At 47.9% G+C, this 17686-nt stretch overlaps 1 protein-coding gene across 1 annotated transcript in view; it reads right to left on the bottom strand.

The window, feature by feature from the left end:
* The window catches only part of LDLRAD4 (low density lipoprotein receptor class A domain containing 4), a 304079-nt gene that overhangs the window by 257235 nt on the left and 29158 nt on the right, over positions 1–17686 (bottom strand). Inside the window, 1 exon segment of the mRNA XM_012535261.3 lies at positions 2807–2898. The gene's annotated coding sequence lies outside the window, so the exon portion shown is untranslated.

Below are 17686 nucleotides of genomic sequence, written 5' to 3'. Positions count from 1 at the left end.
ACTGTACAGTAAGACAGGCACATTCTGCAGTTAACAAAAAGCCCAGAATTCCTTGGGCCTTCCCATCCCAGCAGACAGAGCAGAGTGGTAATGCCTCCAGTCTGTCCTATCAGCATGTAGGAATGTCTCCCGGTCCAGCTGTGAGCTTTAAGGGACAGAATTTTACAAGTAACGGAACAAATATAAATTCCAGGACAATCAGCTGTAAGAACCTATCTTAGAGGTGCGAAAGCTCTTACAACACCTCTGAACCCAAGTATGTACCTGGAAATGACCTGTACTGTACCAGGTGACATGCAGTTCTGCAGAAAGGAATCTGTTCTTAACCACTGTTATGTTCAGAAGGAGCAACGCACTTTACTTTTAATTTAAAATCCATATACAGTAATGTAGTCAAGAAAAAGTTTTCCATTACCAATTCTGAAAGTTGCTTAAAATAGCTGACAGAATGAGGTAACTCCATATACGGGAGAGAATAGGGTAGTTATGTAATTTGCAAGATTTCTACTTCTGTCAAAATTCTGCAAATCAAGCTGCATAGTCCTTAGGGGCAGAATCAGTGGTGTGTTCAGTTACCCAGTAGAATTCTACATGAAGACAGTTCTAGTTTGTGGTGGGCAAAGTCAAAGAGGACTACATCTGAGATGATGATGAGAAACCACGCTGTGCCCACACTCTCTCTGGCTCTGGTGTAGACAAGCTGCCACCTCCTGCTTCAAGCTGGTGGTGGGTATGCCAATTTATGGAAGAAAAATGGCGCACCTCAGCAATACCATGTCTGGGAAGGTAAGGGATTCTCAAACATCACACTGTCCTGTCAGGTAATGAAGAACCACGTGAACAAAAAGTGTTCCATCAGTCACTGACCACTGGCGAGGCGTGCGGCCTGAGTGCCCCCCACAGAAGCTTACCACCGACCCTGTGAGACCCTACTGAATGGGCTCCACATTTGCATATCCCTGACTGTGAAATCCACTCAGGAAAGAACTACGTAGGAACTGCACCCAACAGTGACTCAGGGAGTCTGTTAAGTACAGCATGGTTCTGAGCACCTACAATTTCAGGAAGCTTCCAACCTGTGAAAAGTCCACATAAGTTCAAGGGTCTGTGTGCCTTAGTGAGGAAGCACATTAAATCCCTCGTGATTCTCCAACTGCCTCATCTATTTCCAACAACCACCATGAATAAAAAGGCTTGGGTAAGCTCTGAAAGCCTCCGGGGGATCTCCATCAATCATTTCCTCTGACAAAAGTCTCATTGAACTCCTCCTAGTTAGCAGGCACTGTTTCAAGCCCTGGAGGAAAAAACAAGTGGGAGGGAGGGACATTCTTGCCCTTATAAAGCTTACATTCTAGTAAGGAATATGGCATAAACAATGAGTCATGCCTGGCACATTAAAAATTTAGGGAAGGGACTTCCCTGGTGGTGCAGTGGTTAAGAACCCCTCTGCCAATGCAGGGGACATGGGTTCGAGCCCTGGCCTGGGAAGATCCCACATGCCCTGTAGCAATTAAGTCCGTACGCCACAGCTACTGAGCCTGCGCTCTAGAGCCCGCAAGCCACAGCTACTGAGCCCGCGTGCCGCAACTACTGAAGCCCGCGCACCTAGAGCCCGTGCTCCACAACAAGATAAGCCACCGCAATGAGAAGTCAGCACACCACAACAAGAAGTAGCCCCCACTCTCCACAACTAGAGAAAGCCGCGCACAGCAACGAAGACCCAACACAGCCAAAAATAATAAAGAAAATAAATAAATTTTTTAAAAATTTAGGGGAAAAGAACCTTATGTTGTATAGAATGTTTTTACTTTGCTGAAGACTCTCATATATTTCTTCATTTGATGTTCTCCACAGCCTGGCAATTAGGCAGGACAGGAATCACTAAAATACTTAAGAGTTGACAAAATAGAAGCAAAGAGAGGTGAAGAGACATGCTAAAGGGTAAAGCTGGGCAGGTAAGCTGAGGCAGGTAGGATGCTCCTGGTACCACCCCCCGCCAGGCACCTTCACTAACTGTCCCCAACTGGGGCTGGCTCTGAATTGGGCTTTGGGTCTGAGGATGCGCAGAGGTGACCAAAACATGTGTGTCATCTAAGCTTCTACTTCCAGATACCCTGAAATTTATACCCCAGGCCACTTACTCCCCACCCTTCAAGAAGAAACACACAGGAACACAAACACAGCAAATTAGGAGGTCAACGCCCCCCTACAGTACAGATCACGTGTGCAACCAACACACAGAGAGGAAAACCTGCTCACTTGCTGTTACAACAGCCAGGAGAGAGAGAAGCTGACATCCGTTCAGTGTGCACTACATGCCAGGTGCTGTATGAAGCATGGTGGCTCATCACGTCCCACGGCAATCCCGTGATTATTCCCATTTTATGAAGTTGGAAACCAAGCAGAACAAAAAATTTAGAATGAGAAAGAAAGAATCCCGTTTCTCACCAATCTTAAATGTTTTTAAACATCTGGGTATTAAATGCTCAGGCTCAGCAATAAATAGAAATTGAATAGTAAGATTATTTTCCTTCAGATATTCTAGTAAATCTAGAAATATGTATTTTATATACATTCACAGCCCACTATGAATACACTTGGGTATTAAACAAAAAAGAAAAGTCACATTTAATCTGATATCATGCAACTTTCCTCCAATCAGAAAAAGTTACATTGGGAAGATAGTTTTTGCACCTTGGAGTTGGGACCACTTTCTTGAGAGGGACACAATCTCAGAACAGTCAGTGCTGTGACAAGCTCTGCTTCACAAACATTATCAAAGAGAAGAGTCTCAAGCTCTACTCACCTTTTAAGCTGTTATGAAAACTGATGCGAGTTCCTGAAAACGGTCCAATCAGGAGACGGCACTTTGATGTTACAGATATAGAGCTTGAACTGCTGAAAGGAAAAATAAAGAATTCCAGTGAACCATTTCTTGGTTTCTTTAAGTGTACCATCCCCTTCTCCAAGTTCTGAAAAATACTTGAGGACTGTCACAATAAAAGGCACAGATACCAAAATGAATAAAATAAGCATCATATAATAAACAGAAGAGAGAAGACCCCCAGCACACAATCTGGGTACGGGGTATGACTGAACTGGGGATAAATTCTCCAGCAGCCACAGGGCCACAGGTTCTCAGCTTCCAATCAAAGGACACACATTTGTTCCTTCAAAGTCACACGCTTTTTCTTCAACGAGGGGTCATGAACATGTAATTGACAATGTCTTTATTGGATTAGGGATTTTTTAAATTATAGACATCCTAAATATGGCTGTCTTAAGAACCCAAAGTATCTTGTCGACCACATGGATCCACCGATCCTTAACTATAAAGGGAGGCAGGCCCAGCAGCACTTTTTCCTCCCCTGAAACACATGTTTAATTTTGTGGGAGCAACAGTGACCCCTGCTTAGTGAAGACCTAGCTAAGGTGACAACTTCCGTGATTGTGTCTGCTAGGCTATCTTAACCCCTGCCCTCCACCCTGTTGGCAGGACGTCCTCCCGACTCTGTTTGGTTCCAGTTCACACAACCTGTCACCAGCATCCTCCTCTCAGCCTGATGAGTACACTGTCCTTCTCGCCACTCCAGGTCATGTCAGGTGACCGCCTCATGCCTGACAAAGCAGTTCCAGGTAAACTCAGTTGGCTCTGCCTCAGATGGCACAAGCACCTCTCAGCACCCAGCTGGCCAATGTGCAGGATTACACTCTGGTCCAAGGGTGAATAAGCCACCATCTGTCTAGTTTGTGTGCTGCAATGTACTCTCCAGGAGACTTGCCCCCCCGAAGCATGTTCCTGCCATATGTCACTCCTGAGTGATCAGCCAATGCTAAGACATTCAGATAAAAAATGACTGCGTCTAGCCAGAGGACCCCTGTGAAATTCCTGTGGACATCCACCCCAAACATATGAGCCAGACACCCCACTGTTTTTATATAACTCCTTCCTACCAAAGTGGTGAACCTACAGACATTACTTTGTCCTCCTGACTTTTACCTATACTGAGAGAAGAAAACAACCCACTTCTGACTTTCCGGATGATAGTTTTATTATTCAACTGGGACTACTCTCATCAGTCTTCCTGAGATTCAAATGCTGATTTTGAGGGAACAGAAGTCAGTGGAATAACCAGAAATGTATGTAGTCGATAGAATTCTAAGGTGACCCCCAGTGGGGCCACACCTTTGCATAATTCCCTCCTGTTGAGTGCAGGCAGAACCAAAAGAACATGACAAAAGTAAAGGGATGAACCAAAAGAACATGACAAAAGTAATGGGATGCCATCCCCTTGATCAGGTTACGCTATGTAAGACTCCACGTCAGCCTACTAGAAAGTGAGGGACTCCCTTTCTGGCTTTAAAGAAGTGAGCGACCATGTCTGAAGGGCCTGGAGGCCACATGGCAAGGAAGTGCAAGGGCCTCTAGGAGCCAAGAACAGTCCCCAGCTGACAGCAGCAAGGAAACAGGGACATCAGACCTACAGCTACAAGGAACTGAATTCTACCCACTTAAATGAGCTTAGAAGTGGATTCTTACCACACTCACACCTCCAGAAGAGAACACAACCGGGCTGAGAGCTTGTCTGCAGCCTTCTGAAATCCTGAGCAGAGAACCAACTAAGCCATTCCCACACTCCCAACCCATGGAAACTGTTAAGATAATATGTGAGTATTGGTTTAAGCTATTAAGTTTTTGGTCATTTGTTTTGCAGCAATGGCAAATAAATTTAATTTGGCAATTAATTAAATATAGGAGTATATAAAACACATATGTATATATTAAATGCACACATAACTAACACATCAAAACAGCCCTCCCTACCTGCCTCATCCATCCATAAGCAAAAACTCATTTCTCCTACTTGACTATGAGCTCTCTGTGGGCAAGAACCAACATCACCATGACCCTGGCATCACCAAGACTGTGAAGAGTATGTGGCACGTGGGATGCCCTTAATATATTTTTTTAAATAAGCCAAATTAAAAGAGTTATGGGGCTTCCCTGGTGGCGCAGTGGTTGAGAGTCCGCCTGCTGATGCAGGGGACACGGGTTCGTGCCCCAGTCTGGAAAGATCCCACATGCCGCGGAGCGGCTGGGCCCGTGAGCCATGGCCGCTGAGCCTGCGCGTCCGGAGCCTGTGCTCCGCAACGGGAGAGGCCACAGCAGTGAGAGGCCCGCATACCGCAAAAAAAAAAAAAAAAAAAAAAGAGTTATGATTTGTCAATCTCTCATTACTGCAATAAGGCCAAAACAATAGAATTTGTGCAATCCTTCAAAGCAGAGCTCAGAGCCACAAAATTAATGTCAAAATAGGTGGAAGATACTAAGCCTCATATTCTACCCCCAAATGATGAATGGACAATTTCTCCGGGACTGGTTATGTCATTTTACCTGTGAACCTGAGTCACTGCTTAGAAATTTTGCTCTGCAGTTACCACGTTAGCCAAATATCCTTGCCCCTTCTTGGGCATTTAGCTATCAGCTGAAGGTTAAAAACAAAAAAATTCCCTAAGAAAATTTCCGAAGTAAAAATGTGTGAATCACTCTTTTTTAAAAAATAAATTTATTTTTATTTATTTATTTTTGGCTACATTGGTTTTCGTTGCTGCGCGCTGGCTTTCTCTAGTTGCGGCGAGCGGGGGCTGCTCCTCGTTGCGGTGCGCGGGCTTTTCTCACTGCGGTGGCTTCTCTTGTTGCAGAGCACGGGCTTCAGTAGTTGTGGAGCGTGGGTTTCAGCAGTTGTGGCGTGCGGGCTTCAGCAGTTGTGGTGTACGGGCTTCAGCAGTTGTGGCTTGCGGGGTCTTGAGTGCAGGCTCAGTAGTTGTGGCGCACGGGCTTAGTTGCGCCGCGGCATGTGGGATCTTCCCGGACCAGGGCCTGAACCCGTATCCCCTGCAATGGCAGGCGGATTCTTAACCTCTGCGCCCCCAGGGAAGCCCATGTGAATCACTCTTAATTTTCCATTTGTATTGATAATTCATTCCCAACCACAACGGAAAAACCTGTGTAGGTCAAATCCCCTGACTCTAATTCTGAAACAAAATGCTAACATCAACTTCATGACAACCTATTTCAAAGGTTCTTTAAGATTTTTTATTTTTAAACTGCTGATTTGTAATTCTTTTAAGCAAGATTTTATTTAAGCTCTGCTTAAAATAAAAGTTGAATGCATAAATCATCCAGTTTCTGCTATCCTCGAGAGATAAATTATTGGTTTTTTAATTACAAAGAATATTGCAACTCAAGTTGTGTCTATTTTAGATGTCAAAAGAACTAGTATAATAAAAGAGAGATTTTAAAATATTCAAATCAGTTAAATTACTGAAGGGAGTACAAAATAAAAACTCCATTCATTACAGAAGCACATCATACTCTCTTAAAATCTATATTCAAGATCTTATTATAAAAAAGAAATCTTATTATATATTCCTACTCCCTCATAAATCACTCAATAAACCTGAACATTATCTCCAACGTTTACCCCTTGGTGCTCAGCCTCTCAGGCAGCAGAATGCTCACACTCAAGCCAAGAAAAACTAAAAACACCAGTTCCATGACATATGAGGCAGAGAATTTCAATAAACTCACCACTTCTCGGCATAATTTTAACTCTCTTGGGCCCATCTCTATGTGTGAAAATAGCCAATGACCCACAGCAGGGAACAGGAGGGGTCACTGAGCAACCCCTCCCCAGGCAGAGGAAGAAACAGGCCCAGAGGACAGAACCCACCCAGTTCCCTCCACACTCATCTCTAGTTAAGTGCAGGCCTTTTCCATCATCTCACAAAGCACAGCTCCACACAAAGCCCAATGCTTCAGAGAAAGAAAACTGCGCAAGAATATTACGCCCACACCCAGGAAACTAAGCCTTTGCGAGAGTGGTTCACTCAAGAGAATTAGTAAGCACAGGCGCTCATACAAGGAGCTGGCGGCGGTCCTCCTGTACCATGCCCCGTGCTCCGATCACCTGCATGTGGTCCTGCGGGGCTGAGGATATCACCAGCCCCAAATCGCCTCCTGAAAGCCACCTCCTGACCCGTTTCCAGCAGTCAGTGGCTACAGCTGGGGAGCCGGTAAGAAGCAGGGCGAGAAGCGGCGGGGCGCTGGTATCCCTGCTGAGGAGCACGCGGACAGAGCCCCTCGCACGGGAGGGGCCCACACGAGGGGCAGAAGGCTGAACTCACGGGGAAACTGAGGCACGATCCTTCTTAACCCTCACAACCTCCTCGCTTTCTCTAAGGTAACAGAATACTGAGGTTGGGAGAGAAGCCCGGCCGCGGATCCTGGGCCCCAGGACGAGGGGCCCCTGAGAACATGACGTCCCCGGGGACAAGGGCAGGGTCTCCGCCATGGGCGGCCGGTCTGTGGGACGGGGACGAGCACGAAGCCGTAGGTGTGGACTTCAGTTACGGAGAGATGAGGGAAACAGAAGGCCTCTCCTACCTAAACTGTCGCGGAAGGCAGAGGCGGCCAGTGGCACGGCCCGAACGGACGCAGGACCAGGCGCAGGCCGCATCCGGTCCTCTGACCACGCAAGGGTCGTTTTCTCCCTGGGGCCAAGCTGTTCCAGAGCAAATGGACCGAGGTGGTGCCGGCCTCCTGGGAGCCAAGCCGAGCCCAGGGCAGCCCCTGCACAGGCCGGGCCCACAGCCGGAGCTGCCTCCAGAGAAATGTCGGGCCTTCTCAGAGCAAACAGCCGGTCACCTGAGGCGAAACTGCACAGGATGGTGTCCTGTCTCCGTTCCGCTCCAGACCGACTGCCTTGAGCTGTTCAGAAGCTCCATCGCCCAACCTTACACAGGCCAGAACCACCCGTTAGGGAACCAGGCCATGGCCACCAGGGAAACGCTGCACTGCGAAGCCACACCACGGCCGACACGGCAGCCGTGCGGCGCTTCTGAGGCGCGCGCAAGCACGCAAGCACACGCACGCCCCCAGGGGAGCGCGCACACGGGGGCGCGCACGCATTTGCGCACACGCAGCAGGGTCTTAAAAGCACTTAGGGCGGAGCCTTCCAGATCCCAAAAGCCATACGTAAACGTTCCGAAGCCAGAAGAACAAAAGTTTTCAGCAAAGCCAGAAAGAGCACCTTAAGGAAACATCAAAAAAGATGCTGGTTTCCTTTAAGTGATGTTCTGGTCCAAGGGGGTTAGCTTCCTGCTTACAACTGACCCTTGAACAACAGGGGTTTGAGCGGCAGGTCCCCTCAAATGCGGGTTTTTTTTCCAGCTTCCTCTTTACAGATCTTTAAGGTCACTAAGTGTGGGGGAAAATCTGTGTTGGAGTAGAGGTCACAGCGTGAGGAATCAAAAGGAGGAGGGTCCGAGTCCTGATTCCACTCAAACTGTTCATCTTCCTGCCCTTGGGCCGTTACCCGTCCATCCCTTTGTTTCGGGGGTAGTTGGCGGGTTGGCGCCCCAACCCCAGAAGCTTGATTTCCAAACTCAAGGGAAGAAGAAAGGCAAAGCCCGACGCCTCCACAAAAGATCACCAAGCACTTGAACGAAAGTGTGACGAGGACCGCAGGACGTCAAGGTCCTTCTCTGATCTGGAGCCGTGCTGTCTGGTGTCCGGGCCTCCTGGAAGGACCTCTCGTCCAGCTGTCCTCTGTACAAGAGGCCTTGCACACATCCAAATGCAGATGCTGTGGACCACGTGGGTAGGCCAGAGTCCTGACCCCCAAAGGCTGGGTGGGGTTGGGGCCACAGCAGGCTCAACCCAGGCTGGGGAAGCAGCGGCATTTTGAAGACCTCTTATGTCCCAAACTTCCTGCAACGTGCTCTCAGAAAATAAGGAAAACCTAGGTTGTCATTCCCCTGATAACCCAAAATGTAACGGGAAGCAGGACAGACACAAGCAAGCCTGTGCTGTCATAATAAAATGTCAAGACCGGTTTTCATAAGCCAGAGATAAAAACTGTCCTCCACTTTTTACCGACCTCTGTTAATAGTTAACATCCAAAACAAACCCAGTTCTTGGTAGAGAGCTGTTCCTATGAGCCAGGTCCCTGGTCCTGGGAGGGAGCGGATGCTCAACACCAGGAAGAGACGGGAGGCGGGAAGCAGCAACCTGAGCGCGTCCAAACCCACCCGAACCCCTGGACCAGCATCAGGCAGGCAGGTGCACGAGTGCCAGATGCGACTCAGCCTCATTCCCACCCCCGGGCACCTGGGGGTGGAGGTGGCCAGACTGTGGAGGCGCCCGTGCAGGCGGGGTGAGCGGGCGCATCCCCGCAAGGCTGGAAGGAGGCCAGAGGTTGACGGGGGGTCTTGGGACGAGGTTCCAGAACAAGGACAGGTGCTGATCAGACTGAACGCAGACGAAGGTACCGGAGATGAAGTCGGAGAGGCCGTGGGCCCGGGGCTCGTATGCAGTCGTAGGGACTGGCTTTGACTGGAGAGGAAGGAGGAGCCGTCATTCCACAAGGGCTTCCACACCTCAACAACCGGGCCCTGGGCCAGATGGCTGAGGCCACGGGAAGAGGCAAAATCAGGCTCTTCCACCCTTAGTGGTGGCTACGGTCTCTATTCAGTGGGCTGAGTAGTGGGGGCCTGGGAGCCAGCATCCTGTTGGCTCCTCTCCACCCTTTACTCATACAGATGCTGAGCCTTCACCGCAACCAGAGATACAGGAGGTCCTAAAGGTGTCCAAACCAGCATGAAGCAAATTAAGTTCAAGATCATTTTAGTCTTGACTATACCTAACTGAATTCTAAATATTTAAGTCTATCAACGGTAGTTATGCTAGTTCTATATTAACTACAAAGGTTTGAAAATCATAACATCCTATTTCCCAACATTTCTGAACAGCAAAAAAATGTTTACTGTTCACTGCTATCTAGATACGAATTTGTCATTTTGGTAAATTGAGCCAATAATAAACATCTATGCTTGGTCTTTCTCCTTCATTAAACTACATAGACTATATCTTGTAATACTTCCTCCATAACCCCTCCATAATATTAGTCACGTTGTACTTTCATTTTTAATGCAATATATGTGTGCATGTATATGCATACACACCTATATACACATGCATAATATATAAATACACATGCATATATATGTGATAGTAAATATTTATATATACTTATCACATGTATAGCTTAAAAGTTTCTGAAACTACTCAGCCTTACTATGTGACCTACATTCCACCTTCCACTGCAAGTCACTTTTTTTAATTGCTGGTTGTGAACTAATGAGTTCATGACCTGCCAATTAGTTGGGAGGTAGTTCTCAAACCCTGGTTGGGCACTTAAATAACTAAGGCACTTAATTAATGACTATTAATGAATTAATAACCCCATGTTCATCACAACATCAGCTGTCCCCTCCTGTCCCCCCTACCCTCCCAACCCACAGAGAAGAGCAAACTCCAGTCTACCAGGAAAACTTTAGGGTATCCTGAAGAACCATCCCTCACAGCACAGCCCTGCAGACTAACCAGAAAGCAAAAAGGAGCCAAACAGAAGTCACCCATCTGCATAATCTGTGCATAAGCTCTTCACATAAAGTCTGGGATCCAGTATCCTGAAATAACTTAATGAAAACACATTCTACTGCTAAAGGATCTTTGCCTTTGGCTTTCAATGCTTCGATAAACTTGTAAATGGTCATTAAAATAGGCCCAGCATGGGCACTACTTTGTACCCTAGAACAGGACAGATTCACACTCAGTTGGTCTGCAGTGAGCCCCAAGAGTCTGTATTTCTTACAAGCTCCCAGGGGTCCCACTGCGGTGACCCAGTAACAAAGCACTAGACAGCCCTGGTCGTTGTCAGGTCAAGATCCCCCCTTAGCCCCCTAATAATATGTGTTCATTGCACAGTGGACCCCTCAGCAGAGAGCACCTGCTTGAAGGCAGGTATTCAGGTGACACCCACAGCATGTTCATGTTGGCTTCAGGTGACGGGAGCACCACTGACGGTGATGGAAGGGCCACCTGGCCAGAGTGGAGGTCAGCACCCAGGTGAGGGAGTGAAAGAATGCAGGGCCAGGCCCAGTGCAGAAACCTATAAACCGCCCAAGAATGAAAAGAGACATCTGTTTGTAAGTAACTCAGACACAACAACTCGGATACACTACACGTGAGCCACGTTCCATCAGATGGGCTCGCGAGAGCTGCAGCAGCTGGAAAACGTATGCTGATGATGAAACCATTGTTCAAAGAAACGTCCATCTACCCCATTTTATGTGAAAGAAATACAGATGCTCCCAATACTCCCATGTTAATCAATCATTTTAATTGAAAATAGATACATGGTTCTACTACCTCATTAGAGGTCAAGTTCGTTAGAGGTCAACGTCTGGTGGTAAAGACTGGTTGGTCATCAGCCAATTGCTTATATTCCATTAGGTCACAGTTTTTTCTTAAAAAATTACCACACTCCTCTTCATTTTAGACTATTCTTAGAAAATATTTCCCAACATTTTCTCCATGAGATCATCAAAAAATAACTATTGAAGTTGAAATTCTACCCACTTGGAAGCAACTATTAACCAACTAGAGCCTGGACATACTGTTCTACATGCTACTGAATTAATAAGGATAAAAATAAAATTCCAGAAAACCTACACAATTCAGCCTTCTCTTATTTGAGGCCATGGAGTCTTTCATCGTTCTTGCGGGTTTCATTAAACTAAGCACAGGACACTGTAAACTGATTTGCTAGTTTCCATACTTGCTGCCAAATTTCCACTTCTGCAAAACCGATTTCAACCAGAAAAAAAAGTAAAGCTAATCTTCTAGTTCTTCACATGGTCCAATTTATTCAGAATGTGGGGTAAAAAGTTGGAAGAAAGGAAATCAATCGTTGGCAAATAATGCAAATGTTAATTTATTACCTTTATTATTTTAATCACTACATTGTCTCAGATCATTTCCTCCTCTGAGTTCTGGAAAGCTTTAAAAACATGAACACTGCCAAACAATGACCTTGTTATAAGCCAAAGTTCAGTTATTTTAAGGAATTTACTACCTTTTAGCTGAAGGAGTTCTCCTGAAAATCCTTCCAAACCACTAACTTTGTTAAGAATTTATACAGGTTTACAATATAATACTGCATAGCTTCTAAACGTTTTAGAGTTTTACTCTGTGCATTACTTTAGCCTTTAACAAAGCAGTACAAGCTAAGATTAATGACATAGGTGAGGGGAGGGGAGATAGGGAAAGCAGGAAGTGACTTTAGCACAGCAACGCTAGTTACAGAGAATCAAGCCAAGGGCAGGATGCGATGTGTGCGGGATGCTTCAGCTGCGAAGTACCAGAAGGAAGAGTAGTTTTGAAAGCATAACATTTTGCATCCACTGACTTATCAAAAATCTCCCTTCCTCAGCGTCTTCAACAGTAAACTCAGATAAGCACCAAGTTTTCAGAGCCTCAGATGAAATTAAATCCACTTAGCCAGAACCCAAACAGCTGAGAAATTCAAATAATTGGAATTTTTGTGAGAAGGAAAATCATTACAACCACAAGACCTTAACACACAAAACGACTGGCCGACTTCCCAGTTACAGTGGCTGCCAGGACCAGGAGGGAGAGGGGAGAGGAAGGGAGGGCCAAGCCAAGAGCAGAAAGCCACAGGAAAGGGACCAGATGCCCCCATTTGGAGAAAACTGAGGCATAGGGAGAGGAACAGACTGAGGGGAAAGGCCAGGAGTCAGCCCTGTCTGCACCCATCCCCAGAGGCACAAAGTATTCTGCCACTGACGAAGATCACAGAAATCATCGTGACGCTGGGGGCTCAGCTTGAAAAGCGCGAGAATAAAAAGTCTGGTGAAAGAATGCCCTGGTCTGCACGAGACTTAAACCCAAACTCAGAAAGGACAGTTAGTTTACATCCATTAATCCCATACTTCGCCACCTCCCTCTTCCCTTTGACATCCATAAATTTGTTACAATCTGCCATACATAAAATAGGTAAGCAACAAGGATTTACTGTATTAGCACAGGGAATTGTAGCCACCGTCTTGTAATAACCTATAATGGAATATAACCTACAAAAACACCACAAAAACAAAACCGAAGTACTGTGCTGTACATCTGAAACTAACACAATATTGTAAGTCACCTATACTTTAATGAAAAAACACAAAACAAAAAACCGACAGTTAGTGACTCACAATCCAAAGCAAGCCACTACCTGGGCCCCAGCACTGCCGCTGGACGCTGCTGCTCGCACAGGGGTGGCCCCAACCTCCCGAGAGCTGACAGACAACGAGGATGAACGGGGACGAGGCTGAGGGGCACCCACGTCTGAAGGGAGGGTGGCTGGTCTCAAGCTACAAGGCAACAGGAGCCAGGTCTGAGCGCAGGGAAGCATCCCAGGCATGTGAGCTGCACAGGTTGTTTTTAGAAAGTGAATTATCATGCGTAGGCTGCCCCTGGAAACCTCCACAATTCCTGAGAAAACTGTCCTTGTTCTGCTCAAATCCCACCACGTGTGAAGGGGGACTGGTGCTGCTGCTTCCAAACAAGCGAGACAGACCACCTTCTGGTGACTGTTGTGCTGCAGGCCTGTGTGTGCGCACACGCCTCCAGGGGCTGCAAGTACAGTTTCCAAAAGTAACAAACATTTCTTTGATAATTTAAAAGTGCATGACTCTACATGATCACATGCAGAAGCTGTTTCAAATACACTTAATTATTGGGGTCTTTTTGCAAATACAGGTATAACTGAAGACCGTGACTCAATTTCAGAAGTCATCTCTGTAACTCAGACTTGCAGTCCGAGGAGCTTCTACTAGCCTCCCGCTTGCCACAGGCACCCTGCTGACTGCGGCCAAGACCTCGGCCAGGACTCGGGAGATGAGGTTATTCCATGTGCAAGAGGATTTATTGGGCAGTAAGCACAGAAGATTTTCAATCTCACTGAAACAGAACAATTGCAGTCAGATTTGCTCTTACTCAGAATTCCGTTCATGTCAATTCTACAACCAAGTCAGTGACTCCCATCCATTGGGGTTGGGATGAAACTGTAGATAATGCCGGAAGGCAACCCCAAGAAGGGAGGGGCCAGGAGCCCTGCAGGACCTCCCGGCTGAGTGTACTTTAAAGCAGCTCCCTGCTTTCCATGTACAAGCTGTCGCCAGCTACCATCTCAATGTGAACATCACTTCGGCAGCTTTCCTTTGATCTAAGACCACTGTTTGGCAATTTAAAAACATCTCATTCTCAGCCACGCCCAGCAGAAGCCCAGACCTGGAGTCAGCAGCCACCGCAGACCCTCATAATTCTTCCGGCCTCTGGACACAGCACCATCACGCAGGAAAGAAAAGAAAAGGCGAAAGCCCCAGTGTGTGGCCTTCCTCAGTCTGTGGCATGCACTGCCCAGACTATCTGAGCAGAAGAATAAAGCAAATGTCCTGCCCTCAGGGAGCCCACCATCTGCTTGGGAGTCTCCAGCCTCCAGCCAATAGCAGGAAGATTTAACACTTTGTAGCAAAATGGCCTTTTATGCTTCTGGGTCCAAAGGGACCCAGAAGGGGGTGGGGTCTGGGCAAGTGCTACTCCCTCCGGCCCGGACCCCACCTCCTGGGCACTGTCTCAGCTCCCCTGAGTCAGAATCTCTAGGAATCTGAATTTCAACAAGCTCACCAAATAATTCATCAACATACCGACATGTGGAAAACAGAGGTCTAAACCCAAATTAAACTGACCTGAGGGAGGGAGGGAGGCAGGCAGCTTAGCAGTCAGAGGTGGGAGGAGATGCGGGGCTCGGGGCAGCTGAGTGAGGACTGACACCGAGCCACCCCGCCTGGGTGACCCCAGGACCCACAAAAGACCGAGGAAGCCACTGGGGAGGGGGGAGTTCACATCCTGGGTACACACTCCATCCCCAAATGACTGAGGGAGGCCCTCTTACCTTTCCTGGTGATGTAACTGCTCTGGAAAAACAGAGAAGAGGCCTGCCCTGCCCTGAGTGTCTGGAGCAGCTCATTCCAGCCGCTGAAGATGAGCCTAGAGGAGCACGCTCCTCTCCAGGCGACATGCGGCTGCACAGCCAAGGAGGGTGGCCTCCAGACAGAGGGGCCAGGAAGGGTGTGGTCCGTTGGGTGGCGCTAGAGAAACAGGGTGCCACAGGCTGCAGAGGGAGCGGGGCCCAGAGAAAGAGCCCCAAGCCAGGCCACTGTGACCGCATGGTCAGCTGAGTGTCGCTCTGGGGGTCCCAGACCAGGAGCATCAGCTTCCCTGGGAAACACATGAGAACAAAGTCTCAAGCTCCACTCGCCACCTGCCAATTCAGAAACTGCATTTTAAGGAGCCCTCCAGGTGATTCTGACACACACTGAAATCTGAGATCCTCTCGCTAAAGCACATAAAAGACACTCAAGGAGGGGAGAGAAAAACTAGAGGTCAAAGGCACAGCGGTCTTGGAACCTCCCTGGTGGCGTAGTGGTTAAGAATCTGCCTGCCAATACAGGGGACACAGGTTCAAGCCCTGGTCTGGGAAGATCCCACATGCCGTGGAGCAACTAAGCCCATGCGCCACAACAACTGAGCCTGCGCTCTAGAGCCCGTGAGCCACAACTACTGAAGCCCACGTGCCTAGAGCCCGTGCTCCCAACAAGAGAAGCCACCGCAGTGAGAAGCCCGCGCACCGCAACGAAGAATAGCCCCCGCTCGCCACAACTAGAGAAAGCCCGCGCACAGCGACAATGACCCAACGCAGCCAAAAATTAATTAATTAATTTAAAAAAAAAAAAAAAAGGCACAGTGGTCTGTCCCGAGGCTGTTGCGAAAGTCCAAGCAAGAAACACTGGGACTCGAAGGCAGTAACGAGTAAGAATGGAAATGGTCAGGTGAAAAAATACTCAGAAGTAAAACCACAGGACTTGGTGACACGGAGATAGACTAGACGTGCAGGGAGGAGGGGGCAGAGCCTGGCTAGGGTACCCAGCTTTAGGTCAGGCCAAAGAAAAGAAAGCTTTTATGTCATTGCACAGACAAGTCCTGCCAACGTCTGCCTCAACTTTGAAATACTCAAGTCTGTTACAAGCCACCTTGGGATCCTCCAGATTCAGGAAGATTGTACTTTAAATGCTTTTATACAACAGCACAGGTGTGACACGCACTCAGGTGTCTTCTCCAGCTACATTCTCCAGCAAGGATCTCGAGAAGCTTCATAAACAGAAATCAATCCAGATTCAGTCTTGGAAGAAGAGAAAGGCTACAGAACTTCACACAATCCAAGTGTAGCCACTTGCAGAGAAAAGTAGGAAACAATGCTTGACACTCACCCTAATTCTGAATAGAAAGGAAACAGCACATTGTCTAATACAAAACACATGTTAAAGGCTTCTCTGCCCAAGAATGTCATTTACCCAAGTTATTGGGCTCAGGATATGTATAAAAAAGTCCATTCTTAATCAGCTACACTCATGAAGGACACTGTGTAACTGAACAATGGCAAATACTTCAAAAATCATTCATTTCTGGCTTTATAAAATGATTTTACACTTATCATTAAATTTGGGTGTGTCTAATGTTCTGAATATTCTCTTTTTGAAGAGGAGCAAGGCCCACTCTGAGGATGTGACTCCAGGGAGCTGGGAAGCCATCCAGTCTCCAGGCTGCATCCTTCCCTCGGCGGCTTAGCTGGGACCAGCAGGACCATAAGGCCTGCCTCCTCCTCACTGTGCCCGCCATGCTGAGCCGCAGTACGCCTGGCTGGAGGCCCACTATCTGTGAGCGCAGCCATCCATGAAGAGAGCTCGCAGGGCCGTCAGGAAGCCAGAGAAGGAACGGGGAGGGCAAGCCACCCAGCCCAGAAGAGGAGGCTCACTGGGGCCTCAGTGGTGCCTGCAAATGGCTGTGGGACCCACGTGGAAGGAAAGCCAACCTGCTCTGAATCACAGGCACGTTTCAACCCATCTGCACTGGCCTTGAAGGGGCGGTGTTTGAGGTGATGAGCTCCCCATCGGCAGGGAGGTTCCAGCCATGGCTGGAGGGCTCCTTTTAGTCAAGTGACAGGACAGAGGGACGTCACACTGATGGTGCAGGTGACGACTCCTGTCCATGAGGCAGAAGGTCAAAAAAGACAAGGCAAGTCCTGGAGAGAAAGACATCTTTGCAGAGGGAAGGAAATCGTGGGAGAAAGAAGAGCAGCAACAAATAATCGGCCAAGTCCAAGATGCTACACGGAGCATCTCGCCATTTGCCACTATTGTCATGTGCAAATTTGTGTTTGTGTAACAAGTTTGTGTAAAACCACTACTACTCAGCCATTCGTCAAGCAAATTTGAGAAAGATTTGCCAAGTGCTCTAATCCATGTTAGCCATTTATGACCAAGCCAGGGTCCTGGGCAAAGAAGAGCTGGGGGCATGCCCTGTTCACAGACATCCAGGGGCGTCAGCCAGGAGAAAACGTTAGCTGTTGTGCTCAAAAGAAGCTGAGGGGCTTCCCTAGTGGCGCAGTGGTTAAGAATCTGCCTGCCAACGCAAGGGACACGGGTTCGAGCCCTGGTCTGGGAAGAAACTACATGCCGCGGAGCAACCAAGCCTGTGCGCCACAACTGCTGAGCTTGCGTGCCACAACTACTGAAACCCACGCACCTAGAGCCCGTGCTCCGCGACAGGAGAAGCCACCGCGTCACTGCGCACCGCAACAAAGAGTAGCCCGCTCGCTGCAACTAGAGAAAGTCCGCACGCAGCAACAAAAACCCAAAGCAGCCACACACACAC

The sequence above is a fragment of the Orcinus orca genome, chromosome 15 (assembly GCF_937001465.1).
Source record: "Orcinus orca chromosome 15, mOrcOrc1.1, whole genome shotgun sequence".
Taxonomy (NCBI): domain Eukaryota; kingdom Metazoa; phylum Chordata; class Mammalia; order Artiodactyla; family Delphinidae; genus Orcinus; species Orcinus orca.
Note: the sequence above shows the minus strand (reverse complement) of the source record. Positions and strands in the feature narration are given on the sequence as shown.